We start from the raw sequence: 20,339 nt of genomic DNA on the forward strand, positions 1-20,339 counted from the left end.
GTAGATTTTGTAGAACTTGAAAATCCTAAACTTTAGAACATTTTGCAAACCTAGAACAATTTTGAAATCGTAAAAGTACTTCTGGTTCAATTCGAAAGTATCTCAGAATATAACGGTCAAAAGCCGCATCGTTATATTGAATTGGAGCTGCGGTAGATTGTGTTGACCATATTAGTCATAACCAGGGTTGGTAACCATCTGTTTCGTCACCGACCAACGACGAAAAATTAAAAAAGTTCGTCAGCTAATAAAACTCCGTCACTTGCATCATCATCAGCGACCGACAAAGAAACCACGACGAGGATGAACCGAAAATAAAACAGGGAGCTGTAGTTTTCGTAATTCTCTTTTGTCTCCTTTTGCAACGACGAAAAACGAGCACGTTTTCGTCACATGGCATCCGATTGCAGACGAAAGGCAAATAAGTCAAGCTTTTATTGACGATTTAGCCTCGGTCTTTCAGAGCTGATGAATTAGCTCTGATGGTATGCGTGTTGCGCTGCCAATCTGAAGGTTTTTGGTTCGATTCCGAAAGAAGGCGGGTTTCATTTTTGCATTTTTTTTTTTTTTCTGGTCAGCCAATACCGTGAGGCTGATTATTCGTTCGCCTCCCCTCTTCGGTGCAAGCCACTCAACGAAAATGCCAATAAAGAGGAACGACAAAACTTTTTCGTCACGACCAGCAAACTGACTGACGGTGTTTGAAGAAAAATGTTCAAGAGCTGCTGAATCAGTGACGCAAACTTTTTATTTCCCGTTGTCGTCAGTGATTATGCTTCAGCTCCGATGAATATTAACAGCCCTGGTCATAACTCCAGGATAGCTTGGATAACCTAGAACATTCAAACAAACCGAAAACAGCTGCCCGCTAATGTCTTGCTGCTTTAATGAGAGTATTCTGCATAAATATCCCACGAATTTGTTGCATTGATGACATCCAGGCGCTTAGAGAGCGTATGACTATAATTCCATAACGTCTTGGAGACCTTGAGGTGATCTAGGTTAGTGGACGTGATAACCGAATTTATCCGGGCATCATGGATCTCCATGACCTATTTTTCCTACGAAACAAAAATAAACAGCTATTTCGACACTCCATCAAAAGCAAGGGGGGGCACAAGGAGATGTCCATCAATACATTTTATAGTACAGGGGATAGACAAAATGATCGGGACAGGCAAAATTTTCCCTTCTCAAAAAATATTCAAATAGCTGTAACTTTTCGAAAAGTGCATCAAATATTCTCAAATTTTTACTGAAAGTGGATCAACTAGTTGTGTATCAGTGGACAGAATTTGGTAAAGATCGGGCTATTCTGCACGAAGTTATAAAGATTCTAGAAAAAGGTATATTTATCCGATAGCCAACTTTGAGCTGTTATATCTCCGGATTCAATGAGCTGAATGCAATGAAATTTTGACCATACATGGCTTATATAATGAGCTTTGAAAAACTTTTGACTTAACTTAAAATTCTTAACACGGAAGAAAATTATAACGATTAGATTATTTTTCTAAAAAATCACCAAACTTTCTTAAATTTCAACATCGTTTCAAAATTCAAGATGCTAATTATAGTTCATTTATATTCCCTCTAATTGTCTTGAATATAAATATGTTTTGAAAGAAAGTAACAACATAGCTGGCTATTCATTGAAAAAGTAATGGGATGCATACTAAAAATGGGCCAATTTACTAAAAAATCATAAAATAAATGAAATCGCTATAACTTTTTCTCTTGTGAATAATTTCAAGTTGAGTCAAACGTTTTTCAGAGCTCATTATATAAGTCGTAAATGGTTAAAATTTCATTGCATTCGGTTCATTGAATCCGGAGATATAACAGCTCAAAATTGGCTATCGGCTTAATATACCTTTTCCTAGAATCTTTATAACTTCATGCAGAATAGCCCGATCTATTTCAAATTTTGTCCACTGATACACAACTAGTTGGTCCACTTCCAGTAAAAATTTGAGAATATTTGATGCACTTTTCGAAAAGTTACAGCTATTTGAATATTTTTTGAGAAGGCAACATTTTGCCTGTCCCGATCATTTTGTCTATCCCCTGTACAACTATTACCCTTTATGTATACAAAATTTCAGCTTAAAAGCTGGTTCGATTTTTGAAAAATTTTAAAATTTTAAACCCTCCTGCCAATTTAAGGGAGAAATACCAAGAACCCATACTTTAAGATAAACGAATTAAAAAAAAATAGAATTTTTGTTCGACCCCAAAAAAAACCCTTAAAAGGAAGACTAAAGGTAGGAGACAGGGGCGTTTCGGGTAAACCTAAGTGATATCTGCGAGGTACCAGGAGAGCTTAAGGGTCTCAGCGTCCTCTCAGGGGCTCCGGGAGATTCCAGAGGGTGTCAATGGCGTTTCAGAGGGCCTCAGGCGAGTTCAAGACGATCTTAGGGGTGATCGAAGAAGTCTCATTAGGTTCCAAAGTAGTTCAAGCGGGTTTCATGGGCGTTTATGGGGTTTCAGAGGCATTTCAGGGGTTCTCAATAGCTTATCAAGGGGATCAAAGGTGCTCCAGGGAATGTTATAGGCGCTTCAGGAGGTCTTAGGGATGTTAGAGGTGGTCTTCAGGAGATCAAAATGTGTTTCATGGAGTACCTGGATGTCTCAATGACATTTTAGGAGGTTTCAGGAAAGTTTCACGGCGTCTGGGGGGTTTTAGAGAGATTTTCAAGGCATTTCCGGAAATTTCAAAATATTTTCGGTGAGTTTACGCAGAGGCATTACGCAGGAGTTTCTGGAGATTTTGGAGGGTCTTAGTTGCGTAAAATGGGGTCCGAGGGACTTTAAGGGGAAATTCGGAGGCAAATCGGGAAGCTTCAGAGGATTTTTGTGTGGCTTTAGAGGCGTTACAGGTGCGTTTTTTGTGGTTTTGGAGGATTTTCAGCGGGTTGCAGAATCCTTACATGGGATTTTAGTGGCGTTTTCGGGAATTCCGGAAGGTCTTAGGTGCGTTACTCTCTGAAACCTCCAGTAGCGCCCCTATAATGTCCGCAAAAACTCCAAGCAACCTCTTATTCTGGAAATCCCTGTAATACGAATCCCTGTAATATCAAAACTCTTTATAAACTTTGATTGAAAAATGACGTAGGTTATCAGATTTAGACATCAACTCACTGATCTATGTCCAAACATATGCATATGGCATGGGGAAATTCTTGATTTATTAGACGTGGCCCGTTACTACAACACAGTTGGAAGCCACTGTATTTTGTTCCACTGCTTCATTGGTTGCTGTGACCCTCAGAACGCACAATCCGAAAATCAATGTCTCCACTTCCTCAAACTTCCGGTTCCTTAGCTATCTGCTTGTATCGTTCGCAATTTCCGGAACCACTGGGATTTTACTGAGTTCAAAAAAATGTCACAGTCATCCATAAATGTTTCTTCCGATCATATGTGAATATCCTTGTCGCATGATAGTCAAGATCATACACCCATGATGATCATATACCCGAACAAAGTCTGACATCAAATTGAAAACAAATTTTGATGTTGTGATATTGCAAATTATGATAACTCAGGTTGTTGTCGTTTTGGTCGTTTTAACGGTTAAAACATCAAAAATGAGAGCAGAAAAATGTTCCCGTAACAGCAAGGTGAAAACAATTCCTGCTATCAGCGATAGCAGATTGATAACTGTTTTTGCTATCAGCACGAAAAAATGGAAAAATCGTTAAATTAGGGCTTTTTCGATTGATTTCAAATCCTAAATGCCATAAGATAACTACACTAATGGTATATTCCTGAAGTTATTATACAAGATTGCCTAAAAGTTATGAAGTAACTTAAAAACTTATTTTTTTTTAAATAGTTTGAAGTGACAGCAAAACGAAATCTAAGTTTGAAATCAAATTTAGTCAAGACCAACTGATATCAAAATGTAATATCAATTTGCTATTGAATACAAATCGAGTTTTCGATTTGCTATCATTTTGTTATCAGACTCTGCTCGGGTAAACTACAGTTTTGACAGTATATTTTGGATCACTGGTTTCAGGGGTTCCCAGAAGGTCGTAGGAGGCCCCCAGGATGTCTCAGGGGCGTTTTAGTGGATCTCAGGGTCATTCCAGGAGGTCTTAGAGGCGTTTGAAGCGGTCTCACGGGGCTGCCCACAAACGCTTTTCAACTTCTGAGATCTCTTCACAAAAATCCTTGAAACCCCTTGAAACGCTTCTGAAAATTCCATAATCCCCTTAAAATCCCTGAAATCCCCCAAAGAGTTTCCTAAAACCCCTGAAACGATTCTGACCAGTAATGTCTCGTTACTCCTCTGAAACCGTTAAAAGCCTATGGAAAAGCCCTTGAAATCATCATACTCAATTTGAAATGTCCCAAAAGCTCCTTAGAACGCCCTTAAAAGTCTTAACAACCTGTGACTCACCTGAAAACACCTTGGAAGGCTCCTGAAAGTCTTTCAAACTCTCCTGAAACCTCTCAGAACGTCCTTGAAATGTTCTTGAAATCCTCTAACCCCTCTCGGAAACCCCTTGAAACGTCCTTCGAAGACTTCAGAGACCCCTCTTGAATCGTCCCTAAAACCCCTTGAAACCCTCCTAATACTATTTAAACACGCCTGAAATCCCCGTTATCCCATTAAACGACAACGAAACCTAGAGGAACGCCCTTGAAAGGCTCCTTTCATCCCCTGAATAGTCCCTGAAGCCCCTTGTAACCGTCTTTTCTGGGTTCTTTGGGAACTTCCTAAAACCCCCCTGAGCGTTATCTCAAAAGTCCAAAAAAGGACCTACTCTCGCACTGGTTTCCCGCATTGAAGCCGAGACCTGCACCTGCACAAAATTCATTTCTTTTATGCCCTTCCTCAGCTATGCACCTCAAGCCAATGGCATAAGAAAAGTTGCTAGTGTATTTATCAATGTGTGTCCAATTTCTAAATGTTTGCCAGTCAGCCTAGCACATTCCCATGGACGATGGTCGGAGATGCTGCTGGAATTATAAATATTTACGATGTGCTTATAATTCAGAAAGCTTCATTCAGCCTTTGGAACAACGCACCCGCCCACACACACCGAGCCTTCCCGGGAGGCGGCAGGACGGCTGGCTTTTTTCTCTCTGTTTTCCCTGCTTTTTTTTTACTTCCGGAAAATAACATTTACTCTGCCCACTTGCCTTTCTTTTGAGTCTTTAGTGGTTCTCATTGGCGCAGTGCAAACGTGTAGCGCGTCCTGTTCCTGTGTAATAAAAGGACTCGAGCCTCGAGCAGCCAAAGGAGCTCTAGTTTGGTGGTGCAATTCGTTGTGCATAATATTCGCCTTCATCAAATGATTCTATTAGGTTGCTGTGTGCGGTGCGGGGCCAGCTGCTGAAAGTGCTGCGGAGAATGAAATTATTTTTTACTTACATAGTATTAACTGTGCAATAACATTGCTTTCATTTGCTGTTCTTTCAGACGGGTGTATCTTGTAACTGGCACAATCTCTTTTAATTAAAGGCTGTGAAACAAACTTGAGCCTTCAGTAAGGCGTTATAAATTTAAATTGAGAGATGGAGGTCCCTTCTCTGGTCTGTTGGGGAAATGCCTTATGTTAATGGTTCGACTCAGAAACGTCAAAACGAGCCTCACCATTTGAATACAAGTTTAAATTTTAGAGAATTTAATTCAATTAACTCGAGGGCTACATTAATTGTCGCTGTAAATGACACCACCTCCATATCCGCAAACGATTTCACGAACCCTTCCACAACGCCATAGATCAACTTATCTCTTTTATCCGTTTGTTACGCTTCACTTAATTTAATTACCAACGCACACCGTTTCGAATGTCAATTACCAGAGTCCAACGGGGCCATTAGAAGCTGCACCTCCTTCCGTCGTCGACTGCTGGCTGACTGTCCGATCGACCTACCGATTCAAAGTCAACCAATCATTTCCAAACCAACGAGCAATCAGTTCCCATCCAACTGTGGCCAGCTTCAAGCGCTCGCCATTGCCCATTAAAATCCTAGCTAGCTCACCACCATCAGGCATCAGCATGTGGCAGCGGCTTGTGTTGGCGGGTGGCTTCGCGAGGACACGGAATAAAAAATGAGCAAATAAAATTTCGCCCAATCAACTGAGTCGGAGTTGCTCCGCACTTGCTTTTAGGTAGGTACAAAACACATGCATTCCGTATGCATAATTGATAGACCCACGAGAGTTGCGGAACTGAGCAATGCTGCGACCGGCTCGGCTGCAATTGATGGGTGCATTCGGACGCACTTAATTTGCAATGATCGTTCGGTACTCTACCATACTCAGGCAGTGCTCTCTTGCATGTTTGGCCTCTCTACCAATTAGTGGCTCCAGCAGCTCCGAAGTGTTATTAAACTTTGAAATTGCACGTTTATGGAATTGAATGCATAAACCGATTTGAAAAGATAAAAAAATCAATTATTTTATTACTGTTTTAGGTGCAACGAAAAACATGATTGCATGAAACAGCATCAAAACATTTTAATGCTTCAGGCGTAATACTCATTTACTTACTTGATACTTGATGGACTATAACTCGTAGTGGTGAGTCCACGACGAATGAAGCATTTGCTTCCACGGCCCCTTCCTTATTCTCTCCTGAATATTGTTTGAGCTTTTCGTTCGGCATACGAGATATGTGCCCAGCCAACCGCAGCCTGCCGTATTTTAATTGCTTCGGTATATCCATATCTTTATATACTTAGTATAACTCGTAGTTTATACGACGCCAATGATCGGCATCTGGCGGCGTCATGCCGTTCTTCATGCCGATCATTGTCCTTAGCACTTGACATTCGAAGACTCCAAAGCCTCACCGAACAACTTCTTGAGAGAACGTCTACTATTTATGACGGAATGAAGCGACCGGAAGAATCATTCTTATATAACGCGAGTTTTGTCTTCGTATGCAGCTTCAGTTGGTTTCGCAGACCGAAAAAGGCCCTATCCGTCTCCTCACCTCGCGTATAATATTATTATCACATGTCCATCAAACAAATTAGTGTACAACATCAAACATTTCACCACCTATTATCACTTCGCGCCTAGCACTCAATCATGAACTTGGTATTTATGGTGTTAATAGTAAGTCCAATTCTCGCAAAAACTCTCTTAAAAGAGACGCACATATCTTCCACGGTCCGACAATCGATCCCCATGATGTCTGCGTCTTCGAAGTCCAGGAGCGAATGCAACCGCATTACAATGGCTCCACTCCTTTGCGCCCCAGCTCTCTTTATCACTATTTCCAGTGCTATGTATAACAGTAAGTTCGAAAGAGCATCGCCCTGCTTCAGTCCGTCTAAGCTGACGAACGATGACGAAATTTCATTCGCAATCTGTTAACTTGATTTCGCGCGAGTGTGCTGATTTATTACTTGCAGGTGGCATGTCTGCAGGAGCTCCTTCTGGGATTTTCTGAAGAATTCCTTACGTAGTTGTGAGATTTCTCCAGAAATTTCTAGGCAGATTCCTCCAGAAATTGCTGTTGAAATGTCTCTAGGAATTTGTTCCGAGATTCCGCCAGAAACACCTTTTGATATTACCCTAGTAATTTCTTCTGCAGTGATTCATGAAGGAGCTCCATCTCAGGTTCTTCTTGGGGTTTCTTCAGAAGTTCCGTCTGAATTCAAGGGATTCCTTCCGATACCTTTCTAGGAATTTCGGTAATCTTTTAAAAATTGTTTGCGAGATTACTTATTCTTTCCAAGATTCCTCGTAGAACTCCTTCTTCTAAAAGTTTCTTTTGGAATGTTTTTGGCAGTTTTTCTCAGAAAATTTCCAGAAGGCACTCCTAGATAAATAGAATATTGAAACGTGTTATTGAACGAACCCAGAAGAAACTGCAAGAGGAATTCCTTACAACGCTGATGGAGGAATTTCTAAGTAATTGTTGAAGGAAATCCACGAGGAAGTCCTACAGGAGTTTCATAAGGAACTCCTTGAGTAATTCCATAGATAATGCCACAAAATTCCTGGAGGAATTCCGTAAGAAACTCCTGTAGGATTTCCTACCCAGGACCATCTTGGAGAATTCCTGACTAAGTTTCCGGAAGGATCTTCAAGAAATCCAGAGGGAACTTGTTGCGGGAGATGAGGGTGGAAGAGATCGTACCGACTCTTAGAACAAACACATATATAATTTGGTCAGCTAAAAAGCTAAAATGGGCACATTTATTAAAAAACATTCAATATACACATACATTTATGTACTTACTAATTCGGTAGCCTAGCTGGGAAGACAAATGCTGCCATCCTCTTCGAAATACATCTCCGCACTGGTTACAAATTAGCTCATAACAGCATTGTTCTACATCTAGCTTTACAATTGCTGGGGTATTCGCAGGGGTGCTCAAATTACTTTAGTGTTCAAATTAATCGCACTCTGTTCTGCGTAACAGAACTCCTGCAAGATGTAGAAAAGAGCTCCCAGATAAATCTTTGTTTGAGTTTTTAAGAAAATTCTGGAAGCAGTGTCTTTAAGAATCCTGGACGAAATTCTCAAAAAAATATCAGAAGAAGTATTTTTAGGATTTCCGAAAGAAGTTCCCAGAGGAATTTTAGAAGGAGTTCCTAAGGATTTCCGGTAGGAATTCCTGCAGCAACCGAGAAAGGAGTTCATGAATAAATCCCGGAGGCAGTTACCGGAGGAATCCCAGAAGGAGTTCTCGTAAGAATCCCGGAAGAAGTTCGTGGTGGGGTCCCAAAAAAATCCCAGAAGGAGTTTCCGGAATCCTGGAAAGAGTTCATGGAGGAATCTTGAAAGGAGGTCTTGATGCAATCCCGGAAATAATTCCTAAAAAACCCCAAGAGGAGTTCCTGCAGGAATCTCGGAAGATCTTGGAGGAAACCCAGAAGAAGTTTTTGAAGGATTCCCGGAAGGATTCACTCGATGGATTTCAGAATTCGTAAAAAAATCCTGAAGAAAACTTAGAGGGAGCTTTTGGAAGAGCCCTGAAGGAATCCCTGTAGGAGTTTTCGAAAGGAGTCCCGGAATGGACAATCCAGTCCCGGTAACAATCCAGTAGAGAACTTCTATAGGAATCGCGCAAGAAATCTCTGGTGAAACTCCTAGAAGGATCCCAGGAGGAACTTCTGGTGTGATCTCAGATGAAAACCCTTGAGGCATCCCCGAAAGAACAATGTTAGGAACCCGTAAAGGAACATCTGGGGAAATACAAGGAAATTCTGGAGAAATCCGAAAAGAAATTTTCTTTAGGAGGAAAGATTCTCAGAAGGAATTTCAAGTGGACATTCTTGAGGAATTCCAGATAAAACCTGCTTGGGAATCTCAGAGGCATTCCTATAAGACCGTTCGCAATGTTGTTTTATTTTGTATGGCGAGTTTTAAAATTGCGGGCCTAAGACCCCCCAAGTGATCTTCCGAAGTAATCCTAAGTAGTCCACCAGAAGAATCCCAGAAGAAACTCCTAGAGAAGGCTTGGTAACAGTTTGTGAAAAAACAGCGAAAAAAAAATCCGGATGGGAATCCAGAATGAACTCCTGGAGGAGAGCCACCAGCAAGTCATAAATTAGCACACTTTTCCAAGCACGCGAACCTCAGATTTTGAACTCAATCATACTACCCATGGAAAGCTGACGAAGTTTTCCGAATTATAAACAAGAAGGCCACCAAACGTCAAAGCCTTAGAAGAATTTACCTTAGCAATCGTGGCTTGCAGTGCCCTAATAGGGTTCTCAACATTTGATAATTTTCTCAAGCTCTATTTCTACACAACTTTTATACTATCGTTGCTTTCTGATACGTATAAATCTGGGTGTTCTAGATACTACAATCGAAATACAAAACAAAACTTCATTTAACTTCAAGAAAATTGCATTGTCAACAACAATCAAGGCAGCTTTCATGCATATCGTTAGTTTTCGTTTGGTGTGTAACTTTCGCTTTTCCGGACAAACCTTGAATAAAGGCTGAAGTTGATGTGAATCTCTCACTAAAATTCAATTCCATTTTTTGTTGAACACCTCGAAAGAAGCGCAAAAACTGCATTTAATTGCTCAACGTGTAAATTGTTGTGTGTCTCTTATGTTTCTATGTGAAGAAAACTGAATAGAGCTTGCATTTTTCATTGCGAAAAGAATATTATTTCCGGTTACGCTCTTTTTTCACTTAACGCGTTGTTTTGAATTTGGGCTCACTTTGACAGCTCTTGACAGCGAAATCACTGCTTGCCTTTACACACATTTTTCGTGTCGGATTCTCTCTCCCAGGTATAAATATCAGACAACTGTAAAGGTGCTCAGACTGTTTGTTTATGACAAATATGTATTTGTCATTAAAAATCGACATTCGTCCAAGGTTGCTATGATTCTTGTTGTGTTGGTCATTTGTTGGGCTTGTTTGGCCAAATATTTGCTATTTCTAATGGGACCTTAAGCAAGTGAAAGAGACACCAGTAGAAAACGCTTTGTCAGATTGTATTACGGCCTACTACAGAAAATTTGTCTCCAAAATGTCTTTTTTTTATGCTCCCACTTTCGTTTAATCAAATTCAAACTGTTTTATTCAGCACGACCAAGCAGAGAGTGTCTGGTTTCGATTCCCGGATCTTTTTTCAAAGGGATATCTAAATGCCGATGCTTTTTCTTATTCTAATTTTGATGTTTTACTGCCTCTTGTAGCATATTTTCCAAAACTTGATACATGACGCTACATTATCGAAGAATCACCTGACAACCACATTGCCCTCTTCCCCACCTCGAATTTATCCTCGAAAGAATCCCGAGAATATTTTCATGAGGAATCAAGTATCAGCAAAAAATCCCTGGAGAAATCATGGGATAAGACCCGGGAGAATACCAAAAGGATTCCTTGGAGAAATCCCTAAAAAAAATCAGGAGAAATCTTTGCAGAAATTTCGGAAGCAATCAATTAAAGTATGTTGGAGTAATTCCCGCAAGAAACTCAGGAAAAGTCGCTGAAAGACCTTCGGAAATGCCCAGAAGAAACTCGAAAGGAATGCCCGAATAAACCTTTGAATGAATCTCGAGAGGAATTCGTGATAGAATCTCACAAGGGTTCCTGAAGAATCTCAGGAGATATCCCCGAAAGATTCCGTTGTGACATCCCTGATGAATCGGTAGGAATACCTGTTAGGATGCCGGAAGGAATACCTTGAGAAATCCTTGAATGAATCTCGGGATAAATCAGTGAAGGAATAAATGAAGAAATCCGAGAAGATTTCTCTAAAGGAATCCCGCAAAAGGTCCCTGAAAGAATCTCGGAACGAAACTCTCTGAAGGAATCCCGAGAAGAATCAACCAAAAAATACCGGAGGAGCGACTTAATGAAGACATTCTGTGAAGAATTCCGAAATGAATTTCGGAAGGACTTTATGAAAGTTTTCCAGAAGAAATATTTAAAAAACTCCCTGAAAATCTGGGAGTCGTTTTGAATATTCTGGATGAATATCTGAATCAATCCCGAACGCGATCCATGAGCAAATTTCGGAAGAAATTCCAGGATGAATCCCGGAAAGAATCCCGAGAAGAATGACTGAAGAAACCCCAGGAGTAATCTCTAAGAGAAAAATCAATGAAGGAATGCCGGAAAGAGTTCTTGAAAGAGTCGAAGAAGGAGCTCCTGAAGGCAGCCAGAGAGAAATCTCAAAAGGCATATCGACAGAAATCCCAGAAAGAATCCTGAAGCAATTCTTGATGTAGTTATTGGAAATAATCCATGAAAGAATCCTGATAGAAATCCTGGAAATTCCTAAGGGCATATTGGAATTCAATGACGGAATGGATTGGGAATGAATAATGGAAGTTCAGAAAGAAGTTCTGGAGGATTCCTAGACAGAACCCTCAGTTAATCACTAAAGGAATTTCGGAAGAAATCTCTATAGAAACCTGAAAAGGGTGAATGAATGAATCCGGAATTAATCCCGGGGAAAATTGCTTAAAGAATCTTAGAAAAATATGCCGAAAGAAAGCTATAGAAAAAACTCAGGGGAAATATCTGGGGGACCCTGCAAAGGCATCACATGAGGAATCAACGAAATACTCTGGAAGACATCATTGAAGAAATCGCTGAATATATCCAGGAGGACTTCGGGGAGTAATACCTGAATCTGAAACAATAACAGAAGGAGTCCCAAAAGGGTTCCTCAAAGAAATACTCGCCGCAATCTTGGGAGGAATCCCTGAAAGTGTCCCGGTTGGAACTCTAGGAGAAATTCTGAGAAAAATACTTGATAGGAGACCATGATGAACACTGAGATAAGTAACGGGATGAATTCCAGCAGAAATCCTTGTACAGATCTCAAAAAGATTCTCTAAAAGAATTACAAGATGAATCCTAGCAGGAATCCTTGGAGAAATCCAAGGAAAGTTATTGGCAAGAATCGTGGATCTGGAATTCTCTTCGAGTCGTTTCCAATACACTGAATCAGTTTTGTTAAAGACGCCATATTTATATCTTTTCACTGAGTCCAGGTATTTGGAAAAACATTCTGATGCTTAAGGATTTTCTCCAAAGATCCTCCCAGCATTTCCCGCAGAAATAACTCCAGAATTTATTTCGTGACAGTTTCAAAAGAATCTTTCAAGAAATTATTTTATGTGTACCTGCAGAGGCTTATTTAGTTCTTCCAGATAATCAAAGATTTTTTTTTTATTTTTTTTTCAGATTTTGTTTACTGGTTTTCTAATAAATCCTTCCACTGCTACCTTTGTATACTAATCTTTTCAGAGCATGTACAACAAATTCTTCTAGAGATTGCTCCAGAGGAATTCCTAGGAATTCTCCCAAAGATTAAAACAAAATCCTCCAGGGATCTTTCAGAAATATGTTGAAATGAAATGTCTCGAATTACTTAGTGACTCCATAAGTTTTTCATATTTTCTTTTCTATGAATCAAGGAGGTATGTTGAGAAATTTCTTCAGGTATTCTTTCTGGCATTCATTCAGGAACTCGTTCACAGAAATGGCTTCTGAAATGTTTGTGCAGTAATCCCTACAGAAAATTTTCCAGAATTTCTTCTAGAAATTTTCGAAGGTGCAACCTGAAGTTTTTTGAGAGATTAATTTAGAGACAATCTTCTAGGGATTTCTTAAGAAATTTCTTCAGTGATTTTTTCAAGAATTCATCCAGTATTTTGTGTAATTCCTGGCAGAACTTCTAAAAAAAAAAAATCTGAATCCAAACCTGCTGGAATCTCCGATGGAATCCCAGGAAATACTTCTTATGGAACTGCAGGAGTAATTTCTAAAACAGACTTCGAAATAATTTCTGCAGTAATCCTTTGAGAATTATCTCAATAAACTACTGAAGGAACCCTTGAAAGAATTTCTGAAGGAATCTGTTTGGGATTTTTAAAAACATTTTGAGAGAAATTTCTGCAAAATCCTTCAAAAAAAAAATCCCTTGCTGAAACTTCTACAGAATCCCCTAAATTACAAAAAAAAACAGCTGGAAATATTTTTGAAAGAATCTTTGAATGGATTTCTTAAAGATGAATTTTCGAGTCATATAAGGCGTTTTTGCTTGATGTGGCATACCTTTTTTTAATTTTCATCCGATTTCCAATTTTTAATGAATCTCTCGCAAATTGATTTTCTCCAGTCTAGCCTAGTGGTTAAGGCTATGGATTGCCAATCCGGAGACGGCGGGTTCAATTCCCGTTCCAGTCGGGAAAATTTTCTCGATTCCCTGAGCATAGTGTATCATTGTCCTTGCCTCACAATATACAATTTCATGCAATGGCAGACAAAGAAAGCCCTTCAGTTTATAACTGTGGAAGTGCTCTAAGAACACTAAGTTGAACACTAAGAAGAAGAAGAAGAACAAATTGATTATCGAATAAACTTGTAGACCATGAAATTTTTCCAAAGTCACGCAAAATATGAATTTTTAACGATTTAATTCATTTTTGTTTCTTCTTTCCACAAAAAAAGGCCCGATAACTTTTTAATCGCTTGACCATTTTCATATCTATTGACGTGATTTTGTAGATATTACTGTTGTCTATCTTTATTCTAAACGAACTATTTGTATACTTTTTTAATTTTTATGATAATTTTCGTCAAAAACTGCAAAAACTTGTTTTTTTTCATGTAAAAGTTGAGTTTAGGACGATTTTTTTGTATGTTTGCACTCTAAACCAAATACTAAGCGTCATATGTAGGAGTCAAAGTGAAGGATTTTATCAAAAAGGAACTTTCCAAAAATTGAAGCTTTTGGCTTCCATATGATTTAGAATAATTTAAGCGCCATGAATTCAGCATGAAAACAAATAAAGTTATTGCCAAAATTCTATTTTTCTTGAAAAATACGTGTTTTTGAGCGGTTTGTGATATTTATCCATGTTGAAACTACAGTTTATTCACAGCATTCTTAGGCAACAAAAGTATCCACAAAAGCACGTAAACAGATTGAAAATTGGTCAAGCGGTTAAAAAGTAAAAAAAAGAAAAAAATATCTTTGAAAACTCATATTTCACGTGATTTTGTAAAAAAAATACTCTACAAGTTTATTCAAAAATTAATTTGTGAGAGATTTAAAAAAAAAAGATTGAAAATCAGTTGAAGTTTGAAAAAGTTATGGTACTTGAAGTGAAAACATCTTATTATTACTCGAAAATTCCACTTTGAGGCGATTGTGACACCTCTAAATCTTTATATTTTTGGCTCAAACTCGGACGTTTCTCTTTTTATGTCATTTGAACCCAAAAGAGCTTACGAATCCCAGGTTTCGACAACTTTTTAACAATAAGCCGCAGCCTTATCAACAACCACTCCATGTAGTGGACGAAATAAAGTGCGCATCGACTGTTTTTCTTGCAAAATGCTCATATTTTGTGATCGAATCTTAGCTTCTAGTTCACCGATTGATCTAAAATGTTGTGTGGACATTCGAAATAACTTGAAATTTGATCAGTGAAAAAAGAAAATATTGTTCAAAATAAACGATTTATTTATAAAAGTTGTTTGTTATGTTAGACTCATCAACTTTGCAGAAGAATATATTTACCAAAACATGGAAATTCTGATATTGTTCCAAAATCTAAACTTTGGTTGAAGGTTTAGGAGGGCTTCCATAACACGAGCCACGGATTCGGCCACACAGGATTCGTTTTTCATAGAAGGATATCGGCATCACGATGGCTCCCGTCCAGAGACTCAAAAAGCCCATTGTTCCTTGAGGCCAGGGCTGTAATAGTTTGTCCTTCAGATACCGCCTCGTGGATGGTCGTGAGGTCCACGAAGGTGTGGAGGATCGTAACCGACCGGTCGGGAGAGTAGTTGACCACCGGTGTTGAATCACTACGCTGCTCTTCGCAAAGCGCCACCCCCAAAAGGGGGGGGGGGGGGTTGTTAACCGTTCGGAGCACTGGGAATCCACGCTGGGCACCGCGTTTTGGCTAGCTCCGGAAAGTCGATCATTGACCGGTCGATCGTACCGCGGCACCGAGAGCGTGAGGACACCAAAGATGGTGGGTAGTGTAGAAATCGCTCACAGGATACTGTTTCGGTTTTACGACAGCCGTTCACTTTATTTCGACAGAGGGGGGGGCGGTCCGTTCTGTGATATTATTCCGCGTGTCGCTGTGCCTTCTTCGGCCGACGGCCGGAGATCCACTGTCTATTGTTACGTTTCCGATTGCCTTTTTCCTTTTCTCCTCATTTGGCGTTTTTGAACCGCAGCTGTGAAGAGTAGCTTACACCACCCCATGTGTTTTAATTTTGGCAATCGTTATGTCGACTTACCCATTCGAATTGGACGTTGATTATGAATATTATGATCCTACGACCCACATCAGATGTTCATTAATCTATCTAGAGTTACCGAACGGTAACATACTAAACAGGCGATTCACAAATAGGTATTATAAATGATACTTCTTTAATACGTCTTCAAACACAAAAAGTTGAAAACAATGATTTTTTTTCTGAAATTTGCAAGGGTGTGAAAAAGCTAAAATATACCTGGGTAATTTTCTTATGTTTGACAAAGCCTCAAAAAGCATCCAATGTCACATAGGAGATTTTAATATTAGCATAGGATAGCAAAGCAATTGAAAAACAATTTTTTGACCATTAATCTTAACAAAACAAATAATATGAGGCGATTCCTAATACCCAGTAGGGCGAAAACAATTCATAATTTTACTGAGAAGTTGTTTTCTTCATGTATAAAAGCGCAAAAAATGAAAAATGTAAGGGCTTACACTGTGAGTTATTTATTTGTTTTTTGTGGGCTCAAGAGTTAGCTACTCAGTGAGTAACATGGAGTATTGTTGATGACACCAGTAAGTAGGAATCCTATGTATTTTAGTCTTGGATTTCTAGACATTTAGCTTCTTAATGGAAATATTTTGAAGACATCAACATAGTAGAAAAAAAGCGACGAACCCTAATGGTCTAAATAGTTCAGGCATTATGATCCTAAACTGTTGTGTCCTGAGATTGATCACATTGATTTGTTTTTACCTATGGGATTTCAATTACACTCCGACCTTATTTTACGTCCACTTTTTTTACGCCGAATTAGTTTACGTCCACTTTTTTACGTCCAAAATTTAGATTAACGTCCATTTCAATCATTGCTCAAATTATCAGATAGTTTTTCTAAATAGACACAAATAATGTTCTGTAAAGTTTGAAAGGACAACAAAAGCTATAAAATATATCAGACTTTTCAGCATGACTTATATGGGTGTCAATTCATATTTTCGACAATATTGTAGTACACCTCGTTTGCAGTACATTGTTCCACACTCCAACATAACAATTCTGTTATTGCTGGCAACACTGACCATGTAGATTTATATAAAGCTTAATATCTCAAATCCGGTGTGAGATAGGCAATTCGATTGTTCGGCAATGTTGTAGTGCACCTCATTTACAGAGCATTATTTCGCACTGTGATACAAAAATTCTGTTATTGCTGGCAACACTGACCATGCAGATTTATATAAAGCTCAATATCTCAAATCCGGTGTGAGATAGGCAATTCGAATGTTCGACGATGTTGTAGTGCACCTCATTTACAGTGGATTATTTCACACTGTGATACAAAAATTCTGTTATTGCTGGCAACACTGACCATGCAGATTTACATAATGCTCAATATCTCAAATCCGGTGTGAGATAGGCAATTCGAATGTTCGGCAATGTTGTAGTGCACCTCATTTACAGAGCATTATTTCGCACTGTGATACAAAAATTCTGTTATTGCTGGCAACACTGACTATGCAGATTTATATAAAGCTCAATATCTCAAACCCGGTGTGAGATAGGCAATTCGAATGTTCGACGATGTTGTAGTGCACCTCATTTACAGTGGATTATTTCACACTGTGATACAAAAATTCTGTTATTGCTGGCAACACTGACCATGCAGATTTAAATAATGCTCAATATCTCAAATCCGGTGTGAGATAGGCAATTCGAATGTTCGGCAATGTTGTAGTGCACCTCATTTACAGAGCATTATTTCGCACTGTGACACAAAAATTCTGTTATTGCTGGCAACACTGACCATGCAGATTTAAATAATGCTCAATATCTCAAATCCGGTGTGAGATAGGCAATTCGAATGTTCGGCAATGTTGTAGTGCACCTCATTTACAGAGCATTATTTCGCACTGTGATACAAAAATTCTGTTATTGCTGGCAACACTGACCATGCAGATTTAAATAATGCTCAATATCTCAAATCCGGTGTGAGATAGGCAATTCGAATGTTCGGCAATGTTGTAGTGCACCTCATTTACAGAGCATTATTTCGCACTGTGATACAAAAATTCTGTTATTGCTGGCAACACTGACCATGCAGATTTACATAATGCTCAATATCTCAAATCCGGTGTGAGATAGGCAATTCGAATGTTCGGCAATGTTGTAGTGCACCTCATTTACAGAGCATTATTTCGCACTGTGATACAAAAATTCTGTTATTGCTGGCAACACTGACCATGCAGATTTAAATAATGCTCAATATCTCAAATCCGGTGTGAGATAGGCAATTCGAATGTTCGGCAATGTTGTAGTGCACCTCATTTACAGAGCATTATTTCGCACTGTGATACAAAAATTCTGTTATTGCTGGCAACACTGACCATGCAGATTTACATAATGCTCAATATCTCAAATCCGGTGTGAGATAGGCAATTCGAATGTTCGGCAATGTTGTAGTGCACCTCATTTACAGAGCATTATTTCGCACTGTGATACAAAAATTCTGTTATTGCTGGCAACACTGACCATGCAGATTTAAATAATGCTCAATATCTCAAATCCGGTGTGAGATAGGCAATTCGAATGTTCGGCAATGTTGTAGTGCACCTCATTTACAGTGGATTATTTCACACTGTGATACAAAAATTCTGTTATTGCTGGCAACACTGACCATGCAGATTTAGATAAAGTTAAAAATATCAATTCAGGTGTGAGATAGGCAATTCGAATGTTCGACAATGTTGTACAGGTATGTTCCGATTTTGTCACTATCCGTTATTATCACTATCCGTTTTTGTCACTATCCGATTTCGTCAACATTTCATTCCGTTTTTGTCAACACTAAAGTTTTTGTCAAATTTGTTCCCTCGAACACGAGTTATTTATAGTTTAACATTAATTTTGAGGTAATGCATCCATGAGTGAATTTCAAGGAACCACCAATGATGACATAGAAGACGCATTCGCTACAATAGCTTTGAACACATTTCAAATTCAGCTGTAGATAAGGTTAATTCATGCTTTCTCTCACGCATATCTTTACTTTTTATTTGAACATGAGAAAAATTAAACCAATAGTCCGATAGAAAAATTACTCTAGCTCTACGTACCAACTGGAACTTGGCCAGCCTCTTCAAGTGTTCTTCGAGAACTTAAACAGTTCGGGGTTTTGCCCGTCATTGCCTGAATTTTTACACTACAATATTTTACAACACTTTTTTAAGTGCAATAAATTGCACGCGGCTTTTAACACGATTTTCTTGAAATTACGCTGAAATGTGCTGAATTCTTCTCTTCTGGCTGCTGTTTCTTTTCGACGGGGCTCATTTCAACCAGAGATCTCTCTTGTCATGCTTGATAGCCTGTCCAATTTTTCCCGTCCGAAATTGCTATATTCACTAGGTAAACTGGAGATTCCTATGCATTTTATCCGGGATTTCATCTTTCGATTGCTCTTAAAATGCAATCTTGGTTTCCTTCAGTAATTTCTACTAGCGATTCTACCTTGTATTCCTCCGGATTATTTAATGGATTTCTTCTGAGATATCGTTACGAAATAATTCAGAAGTTTCTTTAGGTGAACTAGGAGTTAAGTTTTCCAGAAATAAGTTACTCTAGGAAAGATGAGTCTAGGAACTTGCCAACGATCTGGGGATTTCTCCACCAACAACTGAAGGATTCCCAGAAGAATCTAAGGATTCCCAAAAAATCTTAAAGAAATCCCATCAATTCTGAACTTATACAAGATTCCTAGAAGGAATTTCTCAAGTTTCTCACTAGGAAATTCTGGAGGATTCCCACGAATAACTCCCCGGAGATTTCTACACAGAACATCAGGAGGACTCCCTGAAGAAATTTCTGTAGGATTTGAGGAAAGAATTCCTGGAAGATTACTAGACTAAACTACTGGGATATTCCCAGGAAACGCAGTAAGAAGTCGGGGCGAATTATTATTATATTATCTTTTTTAACGAGATTGTCAGCCCAAGTCTGGTTCATCTACTAATCAAGATAGAATCCCCTTGGAAGTATTCATAATAAAAGTTCCAGTAGGTGTAGGTGTTTCTACTGCGCATAAATACCAAAACAAAGTCCTGTAGAAATCCTTATAAGAAATTTTTGGATGGAGGACATTCCAGGGAAAAATATCATAAAAAACTCTTTAAAGAATCCAAGGAAGAAAATGTTCAAGGCATCCCAGAAATAAATTTTGGAGGAATCCCAGAATGAACCCCTGGAGAAATATCAGAAAATTGTTCTGGAGGGATTTCAAAAAGTGATCTTGGAAGAATTCCCGCAGAAAATTCTGAAGAAACGGAGATACTGCTATATTTCAAAAGTAAAATCTTGGTGAATCTCCAAAGCAAATCGAGTTGGATTAATTTCAACAGGATGTCTAGATTAAATCCCAAAATGGTTTTCTTAGCCCACCTTGTGCATTGGGGCCATTATAGACCCAAACTGTACACAACGTCAGCGAGCTCCACTAAGAATTTGCATCCTTTGACAGATACGTATTTCGACCTCAACTGTAAGGTCGTCTTCAGTGTCTTGTACTTGACTCGACTCGAGTCGAGTCGAGTCAAGTACAAGACACTGAAGACGACCTTACAGTTGAGGTCGAAATACGTATCTGTCAAA

General features: G+C 38.9%; 1 protein-coding gene across 1 annotated transcript in view; it reads left to right on the top strand.

The window, feature by feature from the left end:
- LOC134290206 (myb-like protein X) overlaps nucleotides 1–20,339 on the top strand; it is a 704,426-nt gene that overhangs the window by 153,579 nt on the left and 530,508 nt on the right. The gene's annotated exons all lie outside the window — the stretch shown is intronic.

This window comes from Aedes albopictus, chromosome 3 (genome assembly GCF_035046485.1).
Source record: "Aedes albopictus strain Foshan chromosome 3, AalbF5, whole genome shotgun sequence".
Lineage (NCBI taxonomy): Eukaryota > Metazoa > Arthropoda > Insecta > Diptera > Culicidae > Aedes > Aedes albopictus.